The 17,702-nt window shown below is 41.9% G+C and overlaps 1 protein-coding gene across 1 annotated transcript in view; it reads left to right on the top strand.

Moving 5' to 3' along the window:
* Window positions 1-17,702, top strand: part of LOC134808489 (uncharacterized) — a 722,781-nt gene that overhangs the window by 115,262 nt on the left and 589,817 nt on the right. The gene's annotated exons all lie outside the window — the stretch shown is intronic.

Genomic DNA, 17,702 nt, shown 5'->3' with positions numbered 1-17,702 from the left:
TTCATCAGATGGACTCAGTACACTTTGTATGAATATATGAGTGGGATGTGTGTGTGTTGTGTAGTGTTGGTCCTAGGTTAGAGGTGAGAGTGGTTATAAGTTTAGTGTATATAGAGGGAATATCAGCTCTCTTTTTAGCCCTCAATAAATCACAAACATGCACATACACACTGCACGTGTGCACACATTCTTGAAAACCTCAGCTTTTTTCTTCTTGATTTTGAGATAGCTAAAGATTCCTTTCTTTAGATTTTTTTTAATTTGTAGTCATGGATACATAATTGTTGTACATATTTATGGGGTACATGTGATATTTTGATATAAGCATACAACATGTAATGATCAAATCAAGGTAATCGGGATATCTCTCACATCAAACATTTATCATTTCTTTGTGTTGGAAACATTCTAATTCTTTCAGTTATTTTGAAATACACAGTAAATTATTGTTAACTATGGTCATCCTAATGTGCTTTACTTTGATAAGTAATTTGCTTCTGAGGTTGGTCCAAGACCACATGCCTGTAAGCTAGTCCTCAAACCTCCATGCTTGCACGCTGCCTGGGAATGTCTGAACTGGATTCTCTGATGATATCCATAGGGGCAGGCCTAAATCTTTTCCTTTTCAGCCATCAACTGGCAGCATGCACAGTTAAGAGACATTGCTTCTTACTCTCACTAATGTCTAAGATCTGAAGACAGAAATAATTCTGAATCTTAGTTTTGGAGGTCTGGGAGAGAAATACTTTTCCTCCAACTCTTGGAATATTTCCCTATTACTATAGTATTCATGTTGTTTCTGAATAGAGTTTATGACAGACCTTCTTTGGTATAGTGAGAAAATATGTTGTTGTTTTCCTTAAAAAGATCTATGACAAAATATTGGTCATCAGCTTTTTAGTAGTAAAAGGCTTGATGTCTGATAATCATAAAATGGAACCCAAGCAATATATTGAAAACAAAAACAAATCCCACCTGGCAGAAACTTTGTAAATTTGCCTTGTAACTTCTTTTAGCTATTGATGTGTTGAGCTTCTAGCACTGGGGAAGATATGAAAGATTCTTTTTTTTTAAGACAGGATCTTGCTCTGCCACTCAGGCTGGAAGGCAGTGGCATGATCATAGCTTACTGAAGCCTCAACCTCCTGGATTCAAGGGGTCCTCCTGTCTTGGCCTCTCAAAGCTAAGACTATAGGTGTGCACTGCCATGCCTGCCTAATTAATTTTTTTTCTGGTCAAGATGGGGTCTTGCTATGTTGCCTAGGCTTGTCTTGCACTCCTGGCCTCAAGCAATCCTTCTATCTCAGCCTCTCGAAGTGCTGGGGTTACAGGTTTGAGCCATTGTCCTTGGCTATATATGAAGGGTTTAGAATATGTTTATTTAGGGGAAGGTCAGCAATTCATTTCTGAAAGATTAATCTGGTGGCAATGTAGAGAACGGTTGGAGGGCCTTAAGTCTGGACACTGGGAAGAGATTTGGAGTTCATTGCCATAAATCAGTGGAGATGATGGTGGTCTCACTTTGCAAGGTGAATAGAAAGAAGTGATGGATCAAAAATATTATTTAGCAGATAGAATCAGTAGGACCTGGTAATTTATTGGCTAGATAGACTGAAGAACAGAAAGAAGACAAGGATGGCGTCAATTTTTCTAATTTGAGCAACCAGTTATATGGTGGTGCCATTTACTGAGGAGCATAGAAGGACAGGGGGTACACAAGGAGAGGAGCAGGCTTAGGGGAAAGAGTAAATTCACTCTGGACATGCTGAGCCTGAGATGTCTGTGAAATCAAGTGGAGATGTTGACTACATGGTTGGATATTCAGACTTGAAACTGCAGAAATACCGCCTGTAAATAGAGATTTGGAAGTTGTCAACATAGAGTTGGTAATTTACGTCATGTGATTCACCCACCAAGAGGTGAGTAAGAAGTGGAACAAGATCTCTGAGGAATGCAGCACCTCAAAGCTGGGCAAGGGGAGAGAAACAGCTGGAGGAGACAGAAGGAGCAACCAGAGAAGCAGGGGAAGAATGGGGAGATGTGGAGTGCTGGATAATGGAGAAGACAGGGTTTCAAGGATATGTGTAATGCAGGATAGAGATCCAGTAAGATACTGACTGAAGTCTCCTGTGGACTCTACATGAAGGGACCATGTGCATCGTGGCAATGGTGCTTTAGGTGAAGTAGTAGTGATAGAGGTCAGATGCCAGTGGGCTGATGAGTGAGTGGGAGGTGGACCAGTAGATGAGCATGTGAGGGTAAAAAGATAGGGCAGGAGCTAGAAGGCCACATGGGAGAGCAGATTTAGTTATTTCCTTCTTTTCCTTAATCTACTTATTTTCTAAGTTTAGGAGAAGCCAGAGGTATCCTCTTACCTCAACCTCTTGGGTCACTAGGATTGCAGGTGTGAGCCATCATGTTAGGTTTGACTTCTTCTTAAAAATGTATTTTATTATTTGGAAGCCATTGAAATATAATTGACTTTTATACTCTTTTTTTTTTTCATGGCTGAATTCATGTTTATTTCCTGGAAACCCTTCAGGATGAAGGGTTAATTCATTACCATGGTTCGCTACATTTAATGTTCCCTACCCCAGCCATATTCAACAGTGTGGTACTTGGAGAAAAGAAAAGGGGCTATCTCTGGGGAAAACAATTTGGTTTCCATGTAAGTAGCCCCTGTGGAGAAGATGAAAACCAAGGAAATGTACTACTCCGAGGAGCCCAAACCTCATTTCAGTAGTATTTGATAGCATGTTGTTTAAAGATGAATTTAGAAATGGTTTCTTTGTAGGATCAGCATTACTGAGGAACTGGGAGCTAAGGAGGGACCTCATGTAAGTCCAAAATGTCTAGCACGGTGTGTTCTAATTCTATATTGACTAATTTTAGTATGCCCATGGAAATAAATCAAGTAACTCTGTAGTAACCCCCAGGTTTTAAGTGTTAGCATGGCTTGAAGTCTTAATATCTGTATGGGCTCTATAGGAAAGAACTTAGAGCCATTTCTATTACAATGTGAGCTAATATTTTTACAGTGAAGTAAATAAAAGCAATGCATGTTTTCTTATTTCTCAATACTCAAGTACATTAACCTGGCGACAGTGTGACATCTGGAGAAGGTATCAGGGAGGACTGAAGGTCTGAGAAGTCTTCTTTGTGACTTGAACAGGTCTTGTGTTGAGCATTATACTTGAATATTCTCCCTTTGTCTTCATCCAGGCCCCATATTTCCTCAAGGCTCTTCACAGCTTTAATAAAATGGTGGTGAGAAGAAGCCTTAGTTTTTTTATAGATAAGCCCTTCCAAACTGGTGGTTCCTCAGAAGAGAATCTTCATATTTGGAAAGCAAGAACTTTTCCTTGGTGGACAACTCTTTTTGTTGTTTTAAGTTCCAGATTGTTTATCTGGTCACAGAGTTATTTAGTTTCCTTTTCTTCTGTGGTATGCTTATGGTTGATTTTGTAATATTCTCAGTCTTGATCATTGAGGGCCACATTCACATTTAAAAAAGAAATAAGGTCATGTTACAGCTCTTCTAGTCTTGCCCTCTAGGAATTACATTAATCCATTTCTCAAGCATACGTTGAGAAAGAAGACATGGCGGCTCATTAGCTCCTCTACTGCACACAACTCCAGTGCCTTTGGGAGCCTTGGACTAAATGTGGTGAAGACCAGTGCTCCTGCGAACGCGATCAACTAAAAAATTCTTCCTGGCGAATAGGAACAGCTCCGGTCTACAGCTCCCAGCGTGAGCGACGCAGAAGACGGTGATTTCTGCATTTCCATCTGAGGTACCGGGTTCATCTCACTAGGGAGTGCCAGACAGTGGGCGCAGGCCAGTGGGTGCGCGCACCGTGCGCGAGCCGAAGCAGGGCGAGGCATTGCCTCACCTGGGAAGCGCAAGGGGTCAGGGAGTTCCCTTTCCAAGTCAAAGAAAGGGGTGACTGACGCACCTGGAAAACTCGGGTAACTCCCACCCGAATATTGCGCGTTTCAGACCGGCTTAAAAAACGGCGCACCACGAGACTATATCCCACACCTGGCTCGGAGGGTCCTACGCCCTCAGAATCTCGCTGATTGCTAGCACAGCAGTCTGAGATCAAACTGCAAGGCGGCAGCGAGGCTGGGGGAGGGGCGCCCGCCATTGCCCAGGCTTGCTTAGGTAAACAAAGCAGCCCAGAAGCTCGAACTGGGTGGAGCCCATCACAGCTCAAGGAGGCCTGCCTGCCTCTGTAGGCTCCACCTCTGGGGGCAGGGCACAGACAAACAAAAAGACAGCAGTAACCTCTGCAGACTTAAATGTCCCTGTCTGACAGCTTTGAAGAGAGCAGTGGTTCTCCCAGCACGCAGCTGGAGATCTGAGAACGGGCAGACTGCCTCCTCAAGTGGGTCCCTGACCCCTGACCCCCGAGCAGCCTAACTGGGAGGCACCCCCCAGCAGGGGCACACTGACACCTCACACGGCAGGGTATTCCAACAGACCTGCAGCCGAGGGTCCTGTCTGTTAGAAGGAAAACTAACAAACAGAAAGCACATCCACACCAAAAACCCATCTGTACATCACCATCATCAAAGACCAAAAGTAGATAAAACCACAAAGATGGGGAAAAAACAGAACAGAAAAACAGGAAACTCTAAAACGCAGAGTGCCTCTCCTCCTCCAAAGGAACGCAGTTCCTCACCAGCAACGGAACAAAGCTGGATGGAGAATGATTTTGACGAGCTGAGAGAAGAAGGCTTCAGACGATCAAATTACTCTGAGCTACGGGAGGACATTCAAACCAAAGGCAAAGAAGTTGAAAACTTTGAAAAAAATTTAGAAGAATGTATAACTAGAATAACCAATACAGAGAAGTGCTTAAAGGAGCTGATGGAGCTGAAAACCAAGGCTCGAGAACTACGTGAAGAATGCAGAAGCCTCAGGAGCCGATGCGATCAACTGGAAGAAAAGGGTATCAGCAATGGAAGATGAAATGAATGAAACTAAGCGAGAAGGGAAGTCTAGAGAAAAAAGAATAAAAAGAAATGAGCAAAGCCTCCAAGAAATATGGGACTATGTGAAAAGACCAAATCTACGTCTGATTGGTGTACCTGAAAGTGATGGGGAGAATGAAACCAAGTTGGAAAACACTCTGCAGGATATTATCCAGGAGAACTTCCCCAATCTAGCAAGGCAGGCCAACGTTCAGATTCAGGAAATACAGAGAACGCCACAAAGATACTCCTCGAGAAGAGCAACTCCAAGACACATAATTGTCAGATTCACCAAAGTTGAAATGAAGGAAAAAATGTTAAGGGCAGCCAGACAGAAAGGTCGGGTTACCCTCAAAGGGAAGCCCATCAGACTAACAGCGGATCTCTCGGCAGAAACCCTACAAGCCAGAAGAGAGTGGGGGCCCATATTCAACATTCTTAAAGAAAAGAATTTTCAACCCAGAATTTCATATCCAGCCAAACTAAGCTTCATAAGTGAAGGAGAAATAAAATACTTTACAGACAAGCAAATGCTGACCGATTTTGTCACCACCAGGCCTGCCCTAAAAGAGCTCCTGAAGGAAGCGCTAAACATGGAAAGGAACAACCTGTACCAGCCGCTGCAAAATCATGCCAAAATGTAAAGACCGTCAAGACTAGGAAGAAACTGCATCAACTAATGAGCAAAATAACCAGCTAACATCATAATGACAGGATCAAATTCACACATAACAATATTAACTTTAAATGTAAATGGACTAAATTCTCCAATTAAAAGACACAGACTGGCAAGTTGGATAAAGAGTCAAGACCCATCAGTGTGCTGTATTCAGGAAACCCATCTCACATGCAGAGACACACATAGGCTCAAAATAAAAGGATGGAGGAAGATCTACCAAGCAAATGGAAAACAAAAAAAGGCAGGGGTTGCAATCCTAGTCTCTGATAAAACAGACTTTAAACCAACAAAGATCAAAAGAGACAAAGAAGGCCATTACATAATGGTAAAGGGATCAATTCAACAAGAGGAGCTAACTATCCTAAATATTTATGCACCCAATACAGGAGCACCAAGATTCATAAAGCAAGTCCTGAGTGACCTACAAAGAGACTTAGACTCCCACACAATAATAATGGGAGACTTTAACACCCCACTGTCAACATTAGACAGATCAACGAGACAGAAAGTCAACAAGGATACCCAGCAATTGAACTCAGCTCTGCACCAAGCGGACCTAATAGACATCTACAGAACTCTCCACCCCAAGTCAACAGAATATACATTTTTTTCAGCACCACACCACACCTATTCCAAAATTGACCACATAGTTGGAAGTAAAGCTCTCCTCAGCAAATGTAAAAGAACAGAAATTATAACAAACTATCTCTCAGACCACAGTGCAATCAAACTAGAACTCAGGATTAAGAATCTCACTCAAAGCCGCTCAACTACATGGAAACTGAACAACCTGCTCCTGAATGACTGCTGGGTACATAACGAAATGAAGGCAGAAATAAAGATGTTCTTTGAAACCAACGAGAACAAAGACACAACATACCAGAATCTCTGGGACGCATTCAAAGCAGTGTGCAGAGGGAAATTTATAGCACTAAATGCCCACAAGAGAAAGCAGGAAAGATCCAAAATTGACACCCTAACATCACAATTAAAAGAACTAGAAAAGCAAGAGCAAACACATTCAAAAGCTAGCAGAAGGCAAGAAATAACTAAAATCAGAGCAGAACTGAAGGAAATAGAGACACAAAAAACCCTTCAAAAAATTAATGAATCCAGGAGCTGGTTTTTTGAAAGGATCAACAAAATTGATAGACCGCTAGCAAGACTAATAAAGAAAAAAAGAGAGAAGAATCAAATAGACGCAATAAAAAATGATAAAGGGGATATCACCACCGATCCCACAGAAATACAAACTACCATCAGAGAACACTACAAACACCTCTACGCAAATAAACTAGAAAATCTAGAAGAAATGGATACATTCCTCGACACATACACCCTCCCAAGACTAAACCAGGAAGAAGTTGAATCTCTGAATAGACCAATAACAGGAGCTGAAATTGTGGCAATAATCAATAGTTTACCAACCAAAAAGAGTCCAGGACCAGATGGATTCACAGCCGAATTCTACCAGAGGTACAAGGAGGAACTGGTACCATTCCTTCTGAAACTATTCCAATCAATAGAAAAAGAGGGAATCCTCCCTAACTCATTTTATGAGGCCAGCATCATTCTGATACCAAAGCCTGGCAGGGACACAACCAAAAAAGAGAATTTTAGACCAATATCCTTGATGAACATTGATGCAAAAATCCTCAATAAAATACTGGCAAACCCAATCCAGCAGCACATCAAAAAGCTTATCCACCATGATCAAGTGGGCTTCATCCCTGGGATGCAAGGCTGGTTCAACATACGCAAATCAATAAATGTAATCCAGCATATAAACAGAGCCAAAGACAAAAACCACATGATTATCTCAATAGATGCAGAAAAAGCCTTTGACAAAATTCAACAACCCTTCATGCTAAAAACTCTCAATAAATTAGGTGTTGATGGGACATATTTCAAAATAATAAGAGCTATCTATGACAAACCCACAGCCAATATCATACTGAATGGGCAAAAACTGGAAGCATTCCCTTTGAAAACTGGCACAAGACAGGGATGCCCTCTCTCACCACTCCTATTCAACATAGTGTTGGAAGTTCTGGCCAGGGCAATCAGGCAGGAGAAGGAAATAAAGGGTATTCAATTAGGAAAAGAGGAAGTCAAATTGTCCCTGTTTGCAGACGACATGATTGTTTATCTAGAAAACCCCATTGTCTCAGCCCAAAATCTCCTTAAGCTGATAAGCAACTTCAGCAAAGTCTCAGGATACAAAATCAATGTACAAAAATCACAAGCATTCTTATACACCAACAACAGACAAACAGAGAGCCAAATCATGAGTGAACTCCCATTCACAATTGCTTTAAAGAGAATAAAATACCTAGGAATCCAACTTACAAGGGATGTGAAGCACCTCTTCAAGGAGAACTACAAACCACTGCTCAAGGAAATAAAAGAGGATACAAACAAATGGAAGAACATTCCTTGCTCATGGGTAGGAAGAATCAATATCGTGAAAATGGCCATACTGCCCAAGGTAATTTACAGATTCAATGCCATCCCCATCAAGCTACCAATGACTTTCTTCACAGAATTGGAAAAAATTACTTTATAGTTCATATGGAACCAAAAGAGAGCCCGCATCGCCAAGTCAATCCTAAGCCAAAAGAACAAAGCTGGAGGCATCACACTACCTGACTTCAAACTATACTACAAGGCTACAGTAACCAAAACAGCATGGTACTGGTACCAAAACAGAAATATAGATCAATGGAACAGAACAGAGCTCTCAGAAATAACGCCGCTTACCTACAACTATCTGATCTTTGACAAACCTGAGAAAAACAAGCAATGGGGAAAGGATTCCCTATTTAATAAATGGTGCTGGGAAAACTGGCTAGCCATATGTAGAAAGCTGAAACTGGATCCCTTCCTTACACCTTATACAAAAATCAATTCAAGATGGATTAAAGATTTAAACGTTAGACCTAAAACCATAAAAACCCTAGAAGAAAACCTAGGCATTACCATTCAGGACATAGGCGTGGGCAAGGACTTCATGTCCAAAACACCAAAAGCAATGGCAACAAAAGCCAAAATTGACAAATGGGATCTAATTAAACTAAAGAGCTTCTGCACAGCAAAAGAAACTACCATCAGAGTGAATAGGCAACCTACAACATGGGAGAAAATTTTCGCAACCTACTCATCTGACAAAAGGCTAATATCCAGAATCTACAGTGAACTCAAACAAATTTACAAGAAAAAAACAAACAACCCCATCAAAAAGTGGGCGAAGGACATGAACAGGCACTTCTCAAAAGAAGACAGTTATGCAGCCAAAAAACACATGAAAAAATGCTCATCATCACTGGCCATCAGAGAAATGCAAATCAAAACCACTATGAGATATCATCTCACACCAGTTAGAATGGCAATCATTCAAAAGTCAGGAAACAACAGGTGCTGGAGAGGATGTGAAGAAATAGGAACACTTTTACACTGTTGATGGGACTGTAAACTAGTTCAACCATTGTGGAAGTCAGTGTGGCGATTCCTCAGGGATCTAGAACTAGAAATACCATTTGACCCAGCCATCCCATTACTGGGTATATACCCAAATGACTATAAATCATGCTGCTATAAAGACACATGCACACGTATGTTTATTGCGGCATTATTCACAATAGCAAAGACTTGGAACCAACCCAAATGTCCAACAATGATAGAATGGATTAAGAAAATGTGGCACATATACACCATGGAATACTATGCAGCCATAAAAAATGATGAGTTCATATCCTTTGTAGGGACATGGATGAAATTGGAAACCATCATTCTCAGTAAACTGTCGCAAGAACAAAAAACCAAACACCACATATTCTCACTCATAGGTGGGAATTGAACAATGAGATCACATGGACACAGGAAGGGGAATATCATACTCTGGGGACTGTGGTGGGGAGGGGGGAGGGGGGAGGGATAGCATTGGGAGATATACCTAATGCTAGATGACGAGTTAGTGGGTGCAGTGCACCAGCATGGCACATGTATACATATGTAACTAACCTGCACAATGTGCACATGTACCCTAAAACTTAAAGTATAAAAAAAAAAAAAAAAATTCTTCCTGATGGAATGGAGATTGGGGTTTTGCACAGGAAGGGACTGCTCTCATTTTATGTATAATTCAACCTGCAATATCTCATGAACTGTCTCCTGGCGGCCATTCAGCATTAGGGCTTTCTGTAGAAGAAAACAGGGTCAGCACAAACATCTCCCAATTCATTGAGCTAGAAACCTTGGAAATATGAACTTATGGGACGTCTTTTAGGTTTCTCAGAGAAGGGGCCCAGAGGCTGGGGTACAAGGCAAGGTCTGAGTCACAGAGGAACTGTGGGACCAGGCAGCAATCCAGTTACAGGAAATCCATAATTCAAGGCAAAAACGGAACTTGCAACAAGATCAACTTGTGCTGCACTGATGAACTCTTGAACTTCTCTTCTTTCCTTTGGAACATGTTTAAGGCAGGTTTGACTCTACCAGTGGGGATTATGTGGCCCAATGGTGAAGGTCGGGAGATAAGTAAATCCATATATACCTGTAATTGAAAGGTTCTTAATCTTCTTTGTGCTGTGGACTCTCTGATGTTGGAGAGGTCTATAGTGGCCTACTTAGAAAGATTTTTAAAAACATTAAAATAATGTACATAGCATTACAAATAATAATTTTATTGAAATATAGTTGAAATTAAAAAATGTAATATGTAATATAAGTACCTCTTCATTAATGCATGAAATAGCAAGATCTTTCAGTGGATCTTGTAACTATTCTAATTTCAAAATAATGATACAGAAACATGATATCTGGAAATTTCTGTGGCAACTGTAATGTAATGTGAAAATACCTATAATTTTTATTGGTGATAAAGTCACAAGGACTACTAATACTACTAAGGTGCACTGCCTACGCTCATCATGGAAAGAGAAATGCTAAATTTCATGTAGACATTAGTGGGGAAAAAAGTGTAGTAGATATTATTATTTTGAGACAGAGTCTCACTTTGTTGCCTAGGCTGGAGTGCAGTGGTGTGATCTTGGCTAACTGCAACCTCCGCCTTCTAGCTTCAAGCGATTCTCCTGCCTCAGCCTCCTAGGTTCAAGTGATTTTCCTGCCTCTGTCTCCCAAGTAGCTGGGACTACAGGTACACACCACCACCCCTGGCTAATTTTTGTATTTTTAGTAGAGATGGGGTTTCACCATGTAGGCCAAGCTGGTGTCAAATTCCTGACCTCAGGTGATCTGCGCACCTCGGCCTCCCAAAGTGCTGGGATTACAGGCGTGAGCCTTCGCACCTGGCCTAGATATTTTTTTTCATCCGGGTTTGTAGCCCTCCTCAGTTCCATCCATGAATCCCATGAGGTCTGGCACTCTATGTTAGAAATCCCTGCTCTATTTTAGGCCTCTGGTTTGCTCCCTGATTGGGATGGCCAGCTGGCCTGCTGACTTGTGCCATGTGCATTTCTTAGGGACCAGGCTGGGGAGGGGGCTGTTGTGGGTCACATCCCCCAGCAGGGGGGGGGCTCTGGGAGCAGGAACAGGAGGGTAGAGTTAGGAGTAAAGGTGGCTTTCTAAACCAAATGTCTGTCCTGACTCCTGTTTTGGTGCTGGAAATGCCATTGTTTGTCATTCAATCCTTCGGGTTATGAGGATCTTAGCTTTAGAGTCACCATTTGAACTCAGCGCTTCTGTGTAGGCCAGGCACTTTAGTCTTTCCAAAGAAGGTAGGAAAGAGCAGATGGGAAGCGAGGACCTGGGACCAGGACACACAGAGGCCCAGGCCCAGGCCCAGGGAAGGAGGCAAGAGAATCAGATGAGGGAGGAAAAGCAGCTGAATTTAGAATTTTGCCTGAGCAGCATCTTTTTCTGCTATGAAATAAACAACTTGAATAAGCCTAGGATTCCTAATATTCCTGGAATCATTTTCTAGCTTCATTTCCCCAGGATTAATGATTTGAGATTCTCCTCAGAGGACCTGTTTCTTTTTTCATTCGAGACTTATTTCTGCTGCTTCCCTAACAAAGCCCAATTTAAAATTCGGGCTTTACTCTGAAGACAGATTCTGGAGCAGAGAGAGCGAGTCTCCTGTGGCCCTAAAATTGAGCCAGGCCTAGAGGTGGCTCTGAAAGCTGCAGTCGCAGAGACATGGCCCATCCAGAGCATGACTGGGCCTGACCCTTCCAGCTGCCGCCTCAGAGCGTCTGTGAGGATGGAGGCCTGAGCAGTGGCCCAAGGTCAGGGCTTCTGAATGCAGTTGCAGAGATATGTGTGGGGCCACGGCCTCTTGGCCTGTGACGCAGGCTGTCTCATCCAATGGGTTGGGATGTATGTGTGCTGAAAATGTTTGACAGTTTCATGCCAAATGGCCACATTTCCCATTTGGTTTCCTAATCTGGGGAGGGATTTCTTTAGTTTATGGTTTAATTTTAACAAGACATTTGGAAAAGATTAAAAATTAGAAACTAAGCCCCTTGTCATTGGCAGTTAAGTGAAGATGATCTCTTCCCTTGAGAATGCTGGCTGCAGGGACACAATGCTGAGGGTTTGAGCTCCTCTGTTTGAAGGAACCCTGAGGGACAGAGTAGTTGAGCCTGATATTATTTGGCAAATAATTTCTCTAAACTCTGTTCACTGAAAACACAGGCAGGCATAAAAGAGGTGGGAAAAATAGCTCCAGCCTGCAGCGTCTTTGTGTGGCCCATGGGGAGACAAAATTTGCACATGTCAGCCACAGGAAAGAGCAAGGCGAGGCTGTTTAACATTTACAAACAAGGATTTTTTTGTTTTGTTTTTACTTGAGGCTCACATGACCTGAGTTGATTGGGATTTTGAAGAGAAAGAGATGAGTAGGAGGAGAAAGAGTTGGAGTAGGCCCTCCAAGCCACAGCTAGAAAGGAAGTGTGGGTGTAGCCAATGAGAGGAGGCCCAAACAAACTAGTTCACTGCCCTCTTAGAGCTACAGACCACAGGAGTCAGAGGGAAAAGCTTCTAGACCCTCCAAATCCAACCCTTCACCCTCCAGGAGAAAACCGAAGATCAGATAGGTGCAGTGCAGTCCCCAAGGTCACAGGCATAGAATTGGGTCTCCTGAACCAGTGCTAATTTCTATGGCAACATGGTTTTGCTGCTGTGTATATTGGGGTAATTGTGGGAAATAAGGTTAGATGGTGTGGTGATTTTTAAAAAAATCATGTCCACAAATTCTTCAATACTGCTCCTTTCAAGAGGTGGAGCTTAGTTCCTCTCCCTTTAAATCAGGGCTGACATAATGACTTGCTTCCAGTGAATAAGATGGAAGTGAAGATATGATTCAGACACTAGGTCGTAAAAAGGCATTGTGTCTTTGGTCCCATTTGCTTTCTGTCTCTCTCTTGTTCTCTCTCCGCCTGTCTCTCTCTGCCTGTCTGTCTCCGCCTGTCTCTCTCTCTGTCTCATCACTTGCTCTAGAGAAGTGAGCTCCAGCTATCATGTTGTGAGGATACTCAAACAGCATATAGAGGGGGCCATGAGGGAAGGGATAGAGACCCCTTGCCAATGGCTGTTTGAATGAGTCATTTTGGAAGCAGATCCTCCAGCCTCAGTCAAGCTTTCAGATGACTGCAGCCCTGGCTGACCTCTTGATTGCAACCTCTTGATAGAGAACCAGAACCATCCAGCTAAGCTGCTCCCAGATTCCTGAATCTCAGAAAAACTGTGGGAGAAAATAAACGTTTATTTTTTATGCTGCCAGGTTTTGGGGATAATTTGTTATACAGCAATAGATGTCTGGTACAGATGGTGAAAGGGAAGGAAGGTAAGGTAGAAGCCTAAAAGCCAGCCTGCCCGGTTTAGATTTGATCTATAGGGAGACACTGGTTTTGAGTAAGACATTTGAGGAAGGTTAAGCAATTAGCAAGGTTACAAGTAGTTGGAAAGGAAAAAAATTGCACTGAAGAACTGTGTTTGAATCTCCTAGCGATGTTTTTTGAATCTGCATTGAATAGATAGCTTGGATGGTTGTTTAGTTCTTCACTTTTCCTTGTCAAGAAAGGCAGCATAGAAGAGCCTATTGCTTAGGGAGAGGCAGTTCAGAGTACTGGATATGAAGATGAGCTCTTGCGGGCAGGGAGCTTGGGTCCTAATCCTGGCCCCCTTACTCTGTTTTGTCATCTTTAAAAGGGGGAAAATAAGAAATAGTGCCTAATTCATAGTTTTTAAAAAATGAAAATTAAAGGTGTGATTATTATAAAGCACCTAAGCAGAGTGCGTATACGTTATAAGCACTGTCTGTGTTTATTAGACAGACTTTACACATCTTCTAGTTTAACTTTTCAAATTGACGAGTAAAAGTTGTATGTTTATGGTGTACAACATGTTTTGATCTATGTACACATGGTAGAATGGCTAAATCAAGCTATTTTACATATGCCTCACCTTACATACTTACCCTTTTTTGTGGTGAGAGTACTGAAAATCTAAGCAATTTTCAAGTATACATGAAGTTGTTTACTGTTGTCAACGTTGATGTACAATAGATCTCTTGAACTTTCTACTGTCTAACAAAAATTTGATATCTGTTGGCCAGCATCTTCTTAATTCCTCGAAACCCAGCCTGTGGTAACCACAACTTTTCTCTCCTTTTCTGTGAGTTTGACTTTTCTTTTCTTTTTTTTTTAAGATTCCACATTTAGGTGAGATCATGTGATATTTGTCTTTCTGTGCTTGACTTATTTCACTTAATATTCTGCAGGTGAATCTATGATACGACAGGATTTCCTTCCTTTTTAAGGCTGAATAGTATTCCAGTGTGTATCTATTGCACATTTTCTTTATCCGTTCATCTGCTGATGGGCACTTGGGTTGATTCCATGTCTTGGCTATTGTGAATAGTGCTGCAGTGAACATGGAAGTATAGATATCTCTGACATACTAATTTCATTTCCTTTAGAAATACATTCAGTGTATTTCTAAATACTGATAGATTTAGAATATATAGAATTTCTATACATATATAGAAATATAAATACTATATAGATTTAGAAATGTTAAATACTAAATAAATTCTAAATACTGTTAGAATTTCTGAAGTCTTAAGTTCTACAGCTTTAGTCTTCTAAGAAACTGCAAGGATCGATATTATGTGCTGACTTGTGCCTGCATCACATTCACTTGTTGAAGTCCGAAAAGTCTTAATCTCCAGTACCTCAGAATGTCACTCTATTTGGAGATGAGGGCTGGGAGAGGTAATTAGAGTAAAATGGGGTCATATGAGTAGGCCCTTATTCAACATGACTGATGTTCTTGTAGGAAGAGGAAATTAGGATACACAGACACACAGAAGGGAGACAGTGTGTAGATACTGGAGGAAGATGGCATCTGCAAGCCAAGGAGAGAGGCCTCAGACAAAACAAATTATAATACCTTCATCTCGGACTTCTAGCCTCCGGAATTGTGAGAAAATGAATTTCTATTGTTTAAGCCACCTAGGCTGTGGTAATTTGTTAGGACAGTCTTAGCATACTGGTACACGTATCTCCCAGGCCTCACTAGTAAGCAGTCCTCAGGTCCCTTTCCTCCCCATGAAAGAGCAAAATATTCACAGAAATGACTGCCTGCTTATTAGAGCCAGGGCTCCTTCTGGGTAATAGTAGTGGTCTGTGGATGAATGTAACTTTTTCTTTGGTATATTATTTCTTCATTTTTTTTCCGGTGAGAGAGTCCAGAGTTTCTTCAGGATTCTCAGAGGGGTTAACGACTTTTCCAAAAGTTTGGAGCTGCTGTTTTAGACTGTGTCTTATCATTCTGGGCCTTTCAACCTTGGCTCCAGCTGCACATAGAATATACCTTGGCACTAGGGACCATCCCTGCGGCTGAAATAGTCAGTTTGTGCATTTCCTGTATGTGGGGCTTTCCTCATGATCTGGAAAATATATGAAATGCGGGAGAGCCAAGTGAAGGCATTCACTCAGCTGTAAGTTTAGACATGGCATTAGGTATAAGGAAATATAAGGATATATAAGGTAATATTCCTAACTTCATATTTTTAGAAAGTTTCAAACCTAGACATTTTCTTTCATGACTCATGGTGGGTCATGGCTCTTTTTGGCTGAGGCTAGACAGACAGCACTCATGTTCCTGACCCTCTGATCTGCTATGAGCTTGCCAAGCCTACAGCCTTCCTGTGGGTCTGTGGAGCCCCACCCCTTCCACAGGAGTATCTTTGGATAAGCAGCTTCATGACTGTGCCTCTTCTCAGGGAAAGGCTAGAAGACAAAAAAGAAAAAAATTTCTGACAATACCAAAAAGTGGTGAGGATGTGGAGCATCCGGAACTCTCACGTATTGCTGGTAGAAATGCAAAATTATGCAGCCACTGTGAAAAAACAGTTCAGTGGTTTCTTATAAAATTAAATATACACCAACTATATGACCCATCAATCTCACTCCTACGTGCTTGTCCAAAAGAAATAAGAATGGATTTACATTAAACTTGTATGCAAATGTCTACAGAAGCTTTTTTTATAATCACCCCCAGATGCAAAACCACCCAAATGTTCTATAACTTGAGAATGGATAAAGAAACTGTGGTACGTTCATACAGTAGCATACTACTCTGCAATAAAAAAGATGAACTAGTCATATGCAAAACAGCTTGGATGAATCTCTACTGCTTTGTGTCACATGAAAGCAGCCAGACTCAAACTTCATACTGTATAATTCCATGTACATGACATTCTAGAGCAGGCAAAATTGTAGAAACAGAGAACTGGTGGTTGGCAGGGCTTGAGAGTGAGGGGAGGGTTTGACTACAAGGGGGAATCATGAGGGAGCTTTCTAGGGGTGAAGGAAATGTTTTGTATCCTGATTGTGGTGGTGGCTACCTGTCTCTAGGCATTTGCCAAAACACACAGCTGTACAGTAAAAAGAGCTAATTTTACTGTGTGTATATTTTAAAAATAAATTCTAAGGAAATCAAACAGGAAAGAAAAAAGTGGAGCAGAGTTTATTTCAGAGCCAAGACAAGGAGCTCAGGGTCACTAGGGATGTTCCACTGGCTACTGCATTTTCCACTGGCCTCAGCCCAACCCGTGGGAAGGCAGTGAGAAGAACAAGGTTCTCTTCAGGGTTAAGGAGCCCAAAGTTTTGACTCATGAAACTAGGAATAGGGATAAGTCTTGGGAAAGAGCTGTTGTGTTGAAGTTGACAAATTAGTCTTCAGAATGAAGTTGGGGACAAGCATTTTGGTGTTGCCTCTTTGAGGGAGAATTATGCAGACTAGGCTTCTTGGTATTTTGCCAAGAGATCTGAACAGCTGCTGGATGACTTCTAAAGCTTGGACTCTTCATGTCTTTCTTCTCTGCTAGCAATTCAGTAAGTAAAGGCTGTATCCGTCAAGAGAAGCCAACTCTTTGGAGCAACCAGGCTTTATAGCATCAGTCTTTATGCGTTTATGTAAGAGTTGATGAATTCTGCTTTTATCCTAAACATCAGGCAGGCAGGAAACATGGTGGAGAGAACAAAAGATTTAGCTTATCTGGATTACGATAGGCTGTGTAACCTTAATGGAGTCACTTACCTTCTCTATGCCTTCATTTCCTCCTCAGGGACATAGTTTTTGTGAGAATCAGAGATGAGGTAGAATGAACTGAGAATGAACGCATTCCTCTCCCCGACACCATGCAAACATCTGAGATGGCAGGGGAGTCATCCTCAGCCAGGGTGCATCGGGAACAGATTGAGAGCAAAGCCACACTCAGAAGAGGAATAGCCTTTCCTTATGTAGAGCCAACACAGGGGTGAGTGGTGTCTCCAGAAAATACAATGCCCACCATAGCGCAGTGGCATGCTTCTTAAGGTAACTAGTGTGAGACCACTGTAGCTCTTTCCAATGGAGTGTTGGACGGGAAAGAGATCCCCTGTTATCCCTTTATTCTTGGAGCTGGGTCTGCTCATTTGACCAAGCTTAAGGACTAGAGTCTGGAAATCCCTGTCTTGTATGGAGGGCTGGAGGCTCTCTGGGTACAGATGTAGGAATGAGGGAGTGAACTAGTGGTGAT

The sequence above is a fragment of the Pan troglodytes genome, chromosome 16 (assembly GCF_028858775.2).
Source record: "Pan troglodytes isolate AG18354 chromosome 16, NHGRI_mPanTro3-v2.0_pri, whole genome shotgun sequence".
In the NCBI taxonomy this organism is placed as follows: Eukaryota; Metazoa; Chordata; class Mammalia; order Primates; family Hominidae; genus Pan; species Pan troglodytes.
The sequence above is the reverse complement of the archived record's forward strand: the minus strand, read 5'-3'. Positions and strand labels throughout refer to the sequence as shown.